Source organism: Pygocentrus nattereri, chromosome 27 (genome assembly GCF_015220715.1).
Source record: "Pygocentrus nattereri isolate fPygNat1 chromosome 27, fPygNat1.pri, whole genome shotgun sequence".
NCBI classification, from domain to species: domain Eukaryota; kingdom Metazoa; phylum Chordata; class Actinopteri; order Characiformes; family Serrasalmidae; genus Pygocentrus; species Pygocentrus nattereri.
In genome coordinates, this window is record NC_051237.1 from 24,088,608 (window position 1) to 24,099,248 (window position 10,641).

A 10,641-nucleotide genomic window follows, 5' to 3' on the forward strand; every position below is an offset into this window, starting at 1 on the left:
TTATTGATTGATTTGAATCACATATCGCTACAGGAAGCCAGGGAAAAATATAGATCAGCAGCAGGATGCGCGAAAAATGTAAACAGCGACTAAAATAATAAACAAAGAGAAGAAAAAAAGAACAACCAAAACATTAGCATGTTAGCATATTAGTTTATAGTGTGAATAAAAGTGAGTATTTGCTAAAAACATATATATGTATACATTTTTACATTTACATTTACATCATTTAGCAGACGTTCTTATCCAGAGCGACTTACAAGAAGTGCTGTGTCAATCTAGAGAAAGTATCTTTGCTAGTTACCAATAGCTTAGAGAAAAAGACGGTCTTGAGCTCAGATACTGCTAGAAACAGAGTCACTCTAGATACAGAGAGAGAAAAGGAACAGAGTTGAACGCAGAACTCTGTGCCATTCAATGCAATACAATAACAATAAGATACAATACAATAAACTACAATACAGAGTGCAGTACAATAAAAATAAGCGCAGCTTATAGTTCAATGCTCGTTTAAGTGCTGTGTACAGAGATGAGTCTTCAGTCTATATTTGAAGACAGCAAGAGACTCTGCTGTTCGGACAGCCAGTGGGAGTTCATTCCACCACCTTGGTGCCAGTACAGAGAACATTCTCGACGCTTGTCTCCCATGCACCTTGAAGGAGGTTGGGTCAAGCCGAGCTGTACTCGAAGCTCAAAGGGCTCGTGGTACAGTTCGAGATTTCACCATTGCCATCAAGTAGGTAGGGGCTGGTCCATTTTTGGCTTTGTAGGCATCAGAGTTTTAAATCTGATGCAGATACAGGAAGCCAGTGAAGGGAGCGCAGCATATGTAAATGTGTTTGTGTGTAATATATATATATATATATATATATATATATATATATATATATATATATATATATATATATATATATATATGTATATATACACACACTGCTCAAAAAAAAAGGAAACACTCAAATAACACATCCTAGATCTGAATATACTCATTGAATACTTTGTTCTGTACAAAGTTGAATGTGCTGACAACAAAATCACACAAAAATCCATCCATCCATTTTCTAAGCCGCTTCTCCGTCAGGGTCGCTGTGCTGGAGCCTATCCCAGCAGTCTTCAGGCAAAAGGCAGGATACACCCTAGACAGGTCACCAGTCCATCACAGGGCAGACACACAGACACTCACACCTAGGGGCAATGTAACATGTCCAATTGGCCTGACTGCGTGTCTTTGGACTGTGGGAGGAAACCCCACGCAGACACGGGGAGAACATGCAAGCTCCACACAGAGAGGACCCCTGTCACCCGGCAGGGGAATCGAACCCAGGCCCTCCTTGCTGTGAGGCGACAGCGCTACCCACCACGCCACCGTGCCGCCCCACACAAAAATCATCAATGGAAATCAAATTTATTAACCAATGGAGGCCTGGATTTGGAGTCACACACAAAACTAAAGTGGAAAAACACACGACAGGCTGATCCAACTTTGATGTAATGTTCTTAAAACAAGTCAAAATGAGGCTCAGTATTGTGTGTGGCCTCCACGTGCCTGTATGACCTCCCTACAACGCCTGGGCATGCTCCTGATGAGGTGGCGGATGGGTCTCCTCCCAGACCTGGACTAAAGCATCCGCCAACTCCTGAACGGTCATGTGGCGTTGGTGGATGGAGCGAGACATGATGTCTCAGATGTGCTCAATCGGATTCAGGTCTGGGGAACGGACCTGCCAGTCCATAGCTTCAATGCCTTCATTTTGCAGGAACTGCTGACACACTCCAGCCACATGAGGTCCAGCATTGTCCTGCATTAGGAGGAACCCAGGGCCAACCGCACAAGCATATGGTCTCACAAGGGGTCTGAGGATCTCATCTTGGTACCTAACGGCAGCTACCTCTGGCAAGCACATGGAGGGCTGTGCGGCCCTCTAAAGAAATGCCACCCCACACCATTACTGACCCACTGCCAAACCGGTCATGCTGAAGGATGTTGCAGGCAGCAGATCGCTCTCCACGGTGTCTCCAGACTCTGTCACATCTGTCGCATGTGCTCAGTGTGAACCTGCTTTCATCTGTGAAGAGCACAGGGCGCAGTGGCGAATTTGCCAATCCTGGTGTTCTCTGGCAAATGCCAAGCGTCCTGCACGGTGTTGGGCTGTGATCACAACCCCCATCTGTGGACGTCGGGCCCTCATACCTTCCTCATGGAGTCGGTTTCTAACCGTTTGTGCAGACACATGCACATTTGTAGCCTGCTGGAGGTCATTTTGCAGGGCTCTGGTAGTGCTCCTCCTGTTCCTCCTTGCACAAAGGCAGAGGCAGCGGTCCTGCTACCTCCCAGTCTCCTGGTAGTGCCTCCAGCCTCTGGACACTACGCTGACAGACACAGCAAACCTTCTTGCCACAGCTGGCATTGATGTGCCATCCTGGATGAGATGCCCTACCTGAGCCACTTGTGTGGGTTGTAGAGTCCGTCTCATGCTACCACGAGTGTGAAAGCACCACCAACATTCAAAATTGACCAAAACATCAGCCAGAAAGCATAGGTACTGAGAAGTGGTCTGTGGTTCCCACCTGCAGAACCACTTCTTTATTGAGTGTGTCTTGCTAATTGCCAATAATTTCCACCTGTTGTCTATTCCATTTGCACAACAGCTGTGAAATTGATTGTCAATCAGTGTTGCTTCCTAAGTGGACAGTTTCATTTCACAGAAGTTTGATTTACTTGGAGTTATATTGTGTTGTTTAAGTGTTCCCTTTATTTTTTTGAGCAGTGTATATACGTTCACTGTATAAGCTGGAAGTCGTTGAGTAAACGGGTCATATCAGACGGGTCAGCGTACAGAGAGGAGGTGCAGCGGCTAACGGACTGGTGCGGAGCCAACAAACTTTCTCTGAATGTAGATAAAACTAAGGAGGTGGTTGTTGACTTCCGAAGAGTGCGAGTTGACCACCCCCCACTGAACATCACATGGCTCTGCTGTGGAAATCGTCAGGAGCACCAACTTCCTCGGTGTCCACATCACAGAGAACCTCACTTGGTCCCTCAACACCAACTCCATAGCCAAGAGAGCCCAGCAGCGCCTCTACTTCCTCTAGAGACTGCTCTTCTCCCCCTCCTATCCTCACCATGTTCTACAGGGGGACTGTGGAGAGCATCCTGAGCAGCTGCATCATCGCCTGGTTTGGGAATTGCACTGCCTCAGACCGCAAGACCCTACAGCGTATAGTGAGGACAACTGAGAAGATCATCGGGGTCTCTCCCCTCCATCATAGACATGTGTTTATGTCAAATCAAATCAAATTGATTTGTGTAGCACTTTTTACAACTGATGTTGTCACAAAGCAGCTTTACAGAATTCCAGAAAAGACAAAGTTTTAACAAGAATGTAAGAATGGGGCATGGGCAGCTGGTCTGAGGTGCGTAGCAGGAGGGCTCGACAATCAATCGTCCTTCAGTGTCCAGCCGGACATGTGGGCGGATGTATACTCGGAAAAAAGGCAGGGAGATGGAATTAGTTTTATTCTGTCTATTTGTACCTAAAACGGGGGATGTAAACATTTCCAGAATGTGGCTAACGACTCCGGCAGATCTGACTATGACAGCTTAACTAAAAGCAGAGAACCAGAAGGACACACAGACACGAGAGCACTCTGAGACAGTTTGGCATCCCTCTGCTCCAACTCTGACTGCGTGACTCACAGATCACAGCATGTTATTATCTCTGCACCTTATTCCACAACCCTGCTCCGTGATGTTCCTGGAGGAACATAATTTCACTCCACTGTGTACTTAGATATACATAGTGTACATAGATAGACTGACAATAAAAGCCTCTTGACTTGACTTGACTTACCTTCAGGGTGGTCTTGAGGGGAGGTCGGGCCAGTCGACCCAGCTGACATGATGCGGTTCTAGATTCAGAAGAGCTGAGTTTTTGGCCTTAGTCGCCATTGTTGAAATGAGTTTGTTTGCCGAGATCCCAAATTATATTGAGTAGTACAAACTTTAGATTTAAGGTTTTAGTGCTATCATCTGAATATGGATATATGTTGATTAGGTTGTTTAAATGGGCTGATTGAGTTTTTCTATGATTAAATTTAGTTTTAATTCGGGGCAAAGACACAGTCTCAATAAAGTTGAACCTGGGTGACGCCTCAAGGCGGATCGCAGACGATCGGTTTAGCCTGTCTGTCTGCGGCCTGGTCCCGGCTGTGGACTGTCAGCAGCTGTTTACACTACTCTGCCGACTAACTGAAAGACTATGAGCTATGCTGCAAGAAAGTAAGGCAGCACCCTCCCGCGTGTGGTGGACACCATCCCTACCTACAGGCTTGCCCTTGAAATGTAATCAATTGTTTATAAAGCCCACTTGATTTTCAGAACACCACTTGGACATCCAGCATTTTAACGCTGAAAGCCTGCTGTAGGCTTCAGCTTCGCACTGCACTGGGATGGGGCCAGAGCAAATTACGGCATCGGACATTGTTGGCCAGTTTAGTCACCTCTCTACACTCTCATAAAAAAAGGTACAACACGATCACTGGGGCAGTACCCCTCTTGTCACTGTGGTGGTACCCTCAGGGGTACATCCTAGTACCTTTAGTCAGGGAACATAATTGTACTAGAATCATTGAACATTGAATCATTGAAATTGAAATTATATTTTCTAAGTTGTTTTGACTCCACACACACCGCCTCGTCTCCAGGCTTTTTATTTTAATGTTCTGATTTAAAACATTAGTTTATAAAAAGATACAAATATCTACTTTTCCACTAGGAAAACCTCATGTAAGGTACACCATTGGAGCTTAAAACCACTGTTGTACCTTTGAGGGTACATGTACATTGTTTGTACCTTGATGACTGAATCATGTACCTGTATGGTACCTTTATTTCTAACAGTGTAATATTACCCTTAGTTATCTCAGACTGCCAAAGACAGATATCATTGGCCCCTACATGAATGAATATCCTCGAATATCTCTTATTAGCTAAAAGTCTAAGGTTGCCACTAATGTCCGGCGCTCTGACTCCCGGTAAACAGCTAACGGTTTTAGAGAATTTATACCCTCATCTAAAAGTCTGGAGTCTCTTATAGCACTAAATCTTCCAGTTTCTGACAGTGATGAGTCTGAGAGTATCTACAGCTCTTCTAGGACACTGTGTTCGTAAGGTGTCTAAAAGGAGAAAAGTACTAAAATGAGGGCTGAAACAAACCCAACTGTGCCAAGGTACCCCCTTCCTTTACCACCAGGGGGAGCTCTAACACAGGTGAGCTAGTAGTGTTTCGTTTTTAAAAAGAGATTAAAGAGAGATTATAAAGAGTTCATCAGTGATGATGTTTATTATAAGACAAAGTAAGAGAACTGTAACGGTCTTTTTCTGTCCTTTTCTTGGTTTCCTTGTTTTTCTTTGTCACATGCCTTTGTTTATGTCTGACATGTGCCTTTGTTTTCTAGTCCATGTGCTTTTGTTGTTGTGTTAGCTCCTCCCCTGTTCTGACAGGTGTTCAGCCTGCACCTGTTTCTTGTTCTTAGCCCCGCCCCTGTCTTTGTTCTCAGCTGTCTCTGATCTCGAGTGTTTGTATATACCCCTTCTTTCAGTCTTGTCTTTGCTTGGCGTTGAATGTGAACATGTATGTTTATTCGGGATTGTTCAAAGATCAGTTGTAGATTTCTTGTTGTTTTAGTTTTGCCTCTTATTTCTGTTTTGTTTCTTGTTTGTTTCACTCGTGCTCTTGTTTTCTGCTTGTTTCTCCGGTTTCTGTCCTGGACTTCAATAAAACCAACTCGCACTTGCATCCTCCTTCATCTCCTGCTCACCCAGTGTTACAAGAATAAAGGAGAAGAAATACAAACAGGTAAAAATGCTCGGCTGCCTTGAGCCAGAACTGGTCAAACACAAAGTGCAGCCTGTCACACTGGCAGAGAGACAGTTTACCAACCCTAGAACTCACAAGTGAAACCACCACACAGGTCACCGGGACCTACCCCTGGAGCACAAGCCTGGGGGTAGAGTTCCACGGCGAGCGCCTGGTAGCCGGGCAGCCACCCGCAAGGTCCAGCATGGGGGAGCGGTGCAGTGCCATATTGGCAGCGGGGAGGCCCTAGGTGGCCTAGGCCCCTGCAGCAGAAACTAGCTCTTGGTACATGGAATGTAACCTCACGGGGGGGGGGGGGGCGGAACTTGTGCAGGAGGTTGAGAGGTACCAACTAGATATAGTTGGGCTCACCTCCACCCACAGTGTCGGCTCTGGAACCAAACTCCTGGATAGGGGATGGTCTCTCTCCTACTCAGGGGTTGCACAGGGTGAGAGGCGCCGGGCGGGTGTGGGGATACTCACAAGTCCCCAGCTGGTGACCAGGCAGTTGGAGTTTGTCCCGGTGGACGAGAGGGTTGCCTCAATGCGAATTAAAATCACAGAGAGGAAAATTTTGACTGTTGTCTGTGCGTATGCACCAAACAACAGGTCAGAGTATTTGGCCTTCCTGGAGCGAGTGGGCGGGGTTCTGGAAAGGGTCCCGCCTACAGACTCCATAGTCTTACTGGGAGACTTCAATGCTCACGTTGGCAATGACTGGGAGACCTGGAGAGGCGTGATTGGGTAGAACAGCCTGTCCGATCTAAACCCGAATGGTGAATTGTTATTGGACTTCTGTGCCAGGCATGGATTGTCCATAACGAACACCCAGTTTGAACACAAGGATGTTCATAAGTGTACATGGTACCAGAGCTCCTTGGGTAAAAGGTCAATGATCGACTTTGTTGTCATTTCATCTGACTTGGGACCATATGTTCTGGACACTAGGGTGAAGAGAGGTGCTGAGCTGTCAACTGATCACCATCTGGTGGTGAGTTGGATCAGATGGCAGGGAAGACTGATGGTCAGATCCGGTAGGCCCAAGCGAATAGTGAGGGTGTGCTGGGAACGACTTTCAGAGGCCCCTGTTCGGAATGATTTCAACTCCCACCTCCGGGAGAGCTTTTCTCACATCCCGGGGGAGGTAGGGGACATGGAGTCTGAATGGACCCTGTTCAAAACCTCCATTGTGGAAGCTGCCAGGCGTAGCTGTGACCAAAAGCTTGTGGGTGCCTGTCGGGGCGGTAACCCAAGAACCTCCCGGTGGACACCAGTGGTGAGGGAGGCCATCAAGCTGAAGAAAGAGGCCTTTAGGGACTGGTTGGCCCGAAGGACTCCCGATTCAGCAGATAGGTACCGACAGGCAAAAAAGGTGGCAGCTGCAACGGTGGCAGAAGCAAAATCCAGGGCATGGGAGGAGTTTGGTGAGGCCTTGGAAAAAGACTTTTGTTCGGCCTCAAAGAGGTTCTGGACAACTGTCCGGCGACTCAGGAGGGGTCGGGGTGGCTGCGCCCAAGCTGTATTCGGCAAGGGTGGAGAAACTCTGACTTAGAATGAGGATATTGTCGGTCGGTGGAAGGAGCACTTTGAGGAACTTCTTAATCCGGGAGACGTGCCTCCCTCACGGGAGTCAGGGCCAGAGGCTTCTGGGGTGTCAAGTTCCATTTTCCTGGTGGAGGTCACTGAGGTAGTTGGTAAGTTCCTCAGTGGTAAGGCACCAGGGGTGGATGAGATTCGTCCAGAAATGCTTAAGGCTCTGGATATTGTGGGGCTGTCATGGCTAACACGCCTCTGCAATATTGCATGGACCTCGGGAACAGTACCCTTGGACTGGCAGACTGGGGTGGTGGTCCCTATTTTTAAAAAGGGGGACCGGAGGGTGTGTGCCAATTATTGGGGTATCACACTGCTCAGCCTCTCTGGGAAAGTCTATGCAAAGGTGCTGGAAAGGAGACTTCGACCAATAGTTGAACCTCAGATTGAAGAGGAACAATGTGGATTCCGTCCCGGCCGTGGAACAATGGATCAGCTTTTCACCCTCTCACAGATTGTTGAGGGGGCATGGGAGTTTGCCAACCCAGTCTACATGTGTTTTGTGGATTTGGAGAAGGCTTATGACCGTGTTCCTTGAGATATCTTGTGGGAGGTTCTTCGGGAGTATGGGGTGCCGGGGCTACTACTCCGGGCTATACTCTCTGTACTCCCGGAGTGAGAGCTGTGTCCGTATACTCGGCATTAAGTCAGACTCTTTCAGTGTTAGCGTTGGACTTCGGCAGGGTTGTGCTCTCTCTCCACTCTTGTTCATGATATTCATGGACAGAGTGTCAGGGTGTAGCCAGGGTCAGGAGGGCATTATGTGTGCAGGCTGGAGGGTGGCGTCTCTGCTATTTACAGATGATGTTGTTCTTTTGGCGGAATCACATGGATGCCTCCAACGCTCGCTGGAGCGGTTTGCAGCTGAGTGTGAAGCAGTTGGTATGCAGATCAGCACCTCCAAGTCTGAGTCCATGGTCTTGGCCCGGAAAAGGATAGCATGCCCACTCCAGGTAAGGGGAAAGGACCTGCCCCAGCTGGAGGAGTTTAGGTATCTTGGGGTCTTGTTCACGAGTGACAGGAAGAGGGATCGTGAGATCGGCCGTAGGCTGGGACAGGCGGCAGCAGTAATGCAGTCACTGTACCGGACTGTAGTGGTGAAGAGGGAGTTGAGCCAAGAGGTGAAGGTCGATCTACAGCCCAACCCTCACCTATGGTCATGAGCTGTGGGTAATGACTGAAAGAACGAGATCGCGAATACAAGCGGCGGAAATGAGGTTTCTTCGTCAGGTGGCGGGCTACACGCTCTGCGATAGAGTGAGGAGCTCGGTCATCCGGAAGGAGCTCAGAGTAGAGCCGCTACTCCTCCGCATTGAGAGGAGCCAGCTGAGGTGGTTCGGGCATCTGATCCGGATGCCCCCTGGACGCCTCCCGGTGGGGGTGTTCCAGGCACAGCCTACCGGGACAAGACCCCGGGGTCGCCCTAGGACCCACTGGAGGGATTATGTCTCCAAGTTGGCCTGGGAGCGGCTTGGGGTCACCGGGAATGACCTGGAGGAAGTTGCGGGGGACAGGGTCATCTTGGATTCTCTGCTCTCCCAACTGCTCCAGCGACCCTGTTTGGACTAGCAGTCAACGATGATGGATGGATGGATGGATGGATGTATATTTACTTTTCCCTTAATGTAATGCTTGTTAACAGTCTGTGTGCTGGTCTGGTCTGTTTACTATGTTACATGTGTGACTCACCAAGGCAAATTCCTGGTATATGGAACATTCTTGGTGAAATAAAGTGATTCTGATTCAGAAGTCTCGATAATTAGTTAAAGTATGGGTTGGACTAGGATTTGATTTGTCTTTGAATTAACTAATGTCTTCCAGAATTTGAGAAGCTGAATTTCTAAATATCTGAAGGTGAAATTCTTGAAAGTAAGTTATTGTTCTTTGTCATGATTTCTTCCTGTGAGGGTCCACCATTTATTTCTAGCATTAAGCTTAAGGATTAGGCTGAACCAGGGATTTGATCTGTCTTGGGTTCTAACATTTATAAGCAGCTTGCTTGTTAACCACCACCAGGAGGGTTTCGCCAAAATGGTCTAATGCTAAATCAGTATTTGGGATTTCATAAGTGTAGTGGATGTAAGGAAGCGCCAGGTGATTTAAGAAGCTTTGCTCATTAAAATGTTTAAAATTTCTTCTGACCACCTCCTGAGAGCCTGCCGTATTAATGTATCCAGTAGGGCAGCGGTCACTAAAACCAGAAACATATACGCCTGTGGAGGTAATTCTATCAGTGTTGACTTGGTGGGCTCACGCAAGTTTGGTCAGATCCCAGTTACAACAAAGCTGTTATTGTGTTCTGTGCACAGGTTTAGGGCTAAAAACTCAAAGTTTTCTTTGGATAATGCATGAAAGTTTGTACTTGGTTAGTAGGTTTAATGTAAACAGCCACTCCACCACCCCTTGCTTTCCTATCAGCTCTGTACAGATTATATCCAGGTGGGGCTGCTTCTGAGTTGGACACAGAGTGTTTTAGCAAGGATTCAGTCAGAGCTACAATATCAGGATCAAATCGTGAAATCAAAGTTTCAGATTATCCAGGTTCTCATGCTGAAGTGGCTCCTAAGGTTTAATGAATTCTGCCTTTTCTTAGATATTTATGGAAACATATTGTTTTCATCAATATATCTTCAGTATTGATACTGATGGAACCTTGCTTGTGTCTTCAGCTACTGTTGAACTTGGAATGATTTTTGATTCTACACCTACTCTTCAACTTTTATATACAAATCCACTCTATGACAATTTAGACCTTTTACCGTCTCTTAGCACTTGCTGAAACACTTAATAAATTCAATTTGTAGCATCCAAGTTAGATTAGTGCATTGTTCCTCTAGCTGTCATTATGGTCAAGTACAACAGTACAAGGTGATTAAAAAATATTCATCTGATTTCAAAGCGGCATATTTTTCCCACCGTGAGGCGCCGAGGAACCAATCACAATCCAATTGTAAGAGGGGGTCATTGAGTTTCTGACTGGCTCCATTCAGTCTGAGAGGAGATGAGACCCCTGAGCAGAAAGCGTTCTGCGTTCTCCACGTCAATTAGAGTGAATCCGTCAGAACTGTTCAGCATGGTTTTCGTGGGCATTGAAGCTCCAGCAGCTCAGAGCGTTCGTCGTTGGTTCCACTGGATGATCTCCAAAATCGCACTGAAAAAGCTGTGAGTGCAGCGACGCCCGATACACTCA